The sequence below is a fragment of the Mizuhopecten yessoensis genome, unplaced genomic scaffold (assembly GCF_002113885.1).
Source record: "Mizuhopecten yessoensis strain PY_sf001 unplaced genomic scaffold, ASM211388v2 scaffold10891, whole genome shotgun sequence".
Lineage (NCBI taxonomy): Eukaryota > Metazoa > Mollusca > Bivalvia > Pectinida > Pectinidae > Mizuhopecten > Mizuhopecten yessoensis.
The window spans coordinates 1-3,341 of record NW_018408773.1 but is presented as its reverse complement, the minus strand read 5'-3'; positions in this window follow the sequence as shown (position 1 = coordinate 3,341).

Sequence of the window (3,341 nt, the reverse complement as noted above, 5' to 3'; positions counted from 1 at the left end):
AAGATTCAAGGTCACTATCAAGATTCAAGGTCACTATCAAGATTCAAGGTCACTATAAGATTCAAGGTCACTATCAAGATTCAATGTCACTATAAGATTCAAGGTCACTATAAGATGCAAGGTCACTATCAAGATTCAAGGTCACTATCAAGATTCAAGGTCACAAAAAGGCAAATATCGCGATGATGACGTCGTCGTCGTCGTCACCAGTTGAATCTGTGAGCGTTCCAAACAGCAAGGGCAAATATGGTGTCTCGTTATAATGTAAACTGTCGACTTTTGAATGTGTTTAATTCTACGGATATATCTAGCTGTTGACTTGGAAAGTGCTGGATTCTAAGGATAGTACACCACTGATTCTCTAGCTGTTGATTTAATAGATATCTTTAGAAAAATGCACTTGTTTGTTATTTGTGTTTTAGCAATATCACTGAAATACTCCTATTTTGCTCAGCTCATCTATTCTCTAGAATGTCACAATCGCTATGTTTTAAGTTAGATATAAGATAAATTGACCGGACCCCAAAGCAATATGACAATGGGGAAGAGCAATTCCGTTAAGTGTGCTAGCGGTTGATATTAAATTGGTGTTTTTCATTTAATGAAAGCATTTCTATTTTAGATTTACTATTGTATACACATTTCTATAACATAACCAGTAAAGTATTTATGTGTGACGTCTCGATGACTAGTACAATATGTAATCTGTCACCTTAATCAGACATATAACCGGTAAAGTATTTATGTGTGACGTCTCGATGACTAGTACAATATGTGATCTGTCACCTTAATCAGACATATAACCGGTAAAGTGCATGTACATGTATGTAACTATGAGCGGGCTTGATTCGCTATACCGTGCACACAATAGTCCGTCGGTGTACACCAACCGCAATCAAGTAACGTGGTGTAACCACACTGGATGTGATTTTCCAATAATTACGATAAACTACTTTTAGCTCCGTGTCTTCGTATCTTCGATAAATTTTAAGAAGATGAGGTTGTTGAATATCTCATCAAGTCCATAATATGGGATTCATCAGACTTGATACAGCGGTATAATAAACGCCCCTTCATCAGCAGAGGCGATAGTCTCGTATGAGTGTGTTTACAAATACTTGTGTCACACAGGTGTTACAAAGTTGTAAATAACACCGGTATGACACATGTATACAAGAAACAATCGCCTGCGTTCACCAGGTTAAATACATTTAAAAAGAGAACTTAATGACAGGAAACATGAGCTTATCAAAGAGTTTATCATCTGCAGTTACGAATAGAGTCATTCTGTCAGCCATGTTTAGGGCTCTGAAAACGCTTGAATTCGCAAAAGTACGTATACAATATGGCCTACAATCGGTATACATGTAAACTGTGTAGCGAATCAAGCCCGCCCTATGGTGTATCATATCTACAATTAAATCGCAATATTGTTTATTAAATGACACTAATATCTCTTCCTTTTTTTTAACAAAACAGACTGAAATTTGTTTTAACTGTCAAAGTTCCTTTTAATTTGCTATTTGCTGTCAAAAGTTCTATTAATTTGTTATTTGCTATCCTAGTTCCTGTAAATCTGTTATTTGATGCCATAGTTCCTCTATATCTATTATTTGGTGTCATAGTTCCTGTTAGTTCGAATTATTCTGACGTTTTATCGGCGTTTTTATATCGGTCTGTCGTCGATTAACGTCAGAACTCCTGGAAAAAAAGCTTTAGTCATGCCCATTTTTAAGAAAGGTGATAAACAATGCCCCAGTAATTATAGACCAATAGCTTTATTAAGCACTGTTGGGAAAGTTTTTGAAAAAGTTATTACAAAGTTTCTGCATAATTATTTATTAGAAAACTCATTGTTATATAAATACCAATCTGGATTTCAGCCATGTCACTCAACAGTACATAAACTAATTGAAATTTATCATAATGTATGCATATATCTAGAAAACCGTCATCATACCTGTCTTGTTTTTTGCGACATTTCCAAAGCTTTTGATCGGGTTTGGCATGCAGGTCTTGTACACAAATTAAAAAGCTATGGAATTAATAGAAATCTTTTAGACTGGCTATCCGATTATGAACAGAATCGCCATCAACAAGTCTTCATCCACAATGTTACTTCACATACTAAAACAACTAATGCTGATGTACCCCAGGGTTCTGTCTTAGGGCCGCTTCTTTTTCTCTTGTATATCAACGATATAACTGATAACCTTGTCAGCCCTTCCCGTCTTTTTGCTGATGATTCTTCCCTATCCGTCTCTTCTCCTTCCGCAATTGAACATGAAACTACTACTAACCGAGATCTTGAAAAAAATCATAACTGAGCAGAAAATTGGCTTGTTAAATTTAATCTTAATAAAACTGAAGCACTACTAATTTCAAATACCAATGCTGAGCTTGATGTCAATCTAATTTTTAATAATGTTAATATTGATTTTATTGAACATCATAAACATCTAGGCATTTTCCTAGATGCTAACTGTAAATGGACTCACCATATTGATAACATTTGTAAAACTGTTACGAAACAAATAGGAATTCTCCGCAAGTTAAAATATACTTTAAATCGCAAGACATTAAACAGAATTTATCTTACTTTTATACTCCCTCTACTTAAATACTGTTGCGAAGTTTGGGACGGTTGTACAACTGCCGATGCAAATAAACTTGAAAAACTCAAGTTAGAAGCGGCGCGTATTGTCACCGGCCTGCCATATTTTGCTAGTAGAGCGTCTCTTTACTTCGAAACTGGTTGGGAAGTCTTGTCTCAACGTCGCACCCGCCGCAAACTTCAACATTTCTACAAAATTCACATCAATATGACTCCCTCTTACCTAATTGGCCTTGTCCCGCCACTAGTAGCTACTTTTAATCCTTATAATTGGAGAAACTCTGAGGACTATCCTATTCCTAATTTACGTTTACAATCTTCACTTAACTCGTTCATACCTTCTACTTTAAGATTTTGGAATGAGATTGACACTAATATTAAAACTGCACATTCTTTTAAGAGCTTTACAAACTGCCTCAAAAAACAAAATGAAACATTTAAAGTGCCTGTTTTTTATTTAGCCGGTGACCGTAAGTTAAATATTTTTATACTAACCAAACTTCGTCATAAATGCAGCCCTTTAAATGATGATCTCTTTAATGTTAACCTAATCAACTCTCCTATTTGTGCATGTGGATATCCTAATGAACATGCTCATCATTTCTTTTTTACATGCAGTATATATACTGATCAAAGATTTCAAATGTTTAAGTGCACGAGAGCGTGAATGCAAGAAGTGTGCCGTGTGCTTGAATGTATGTAATATAGGCATGTGATGGGCCATTCA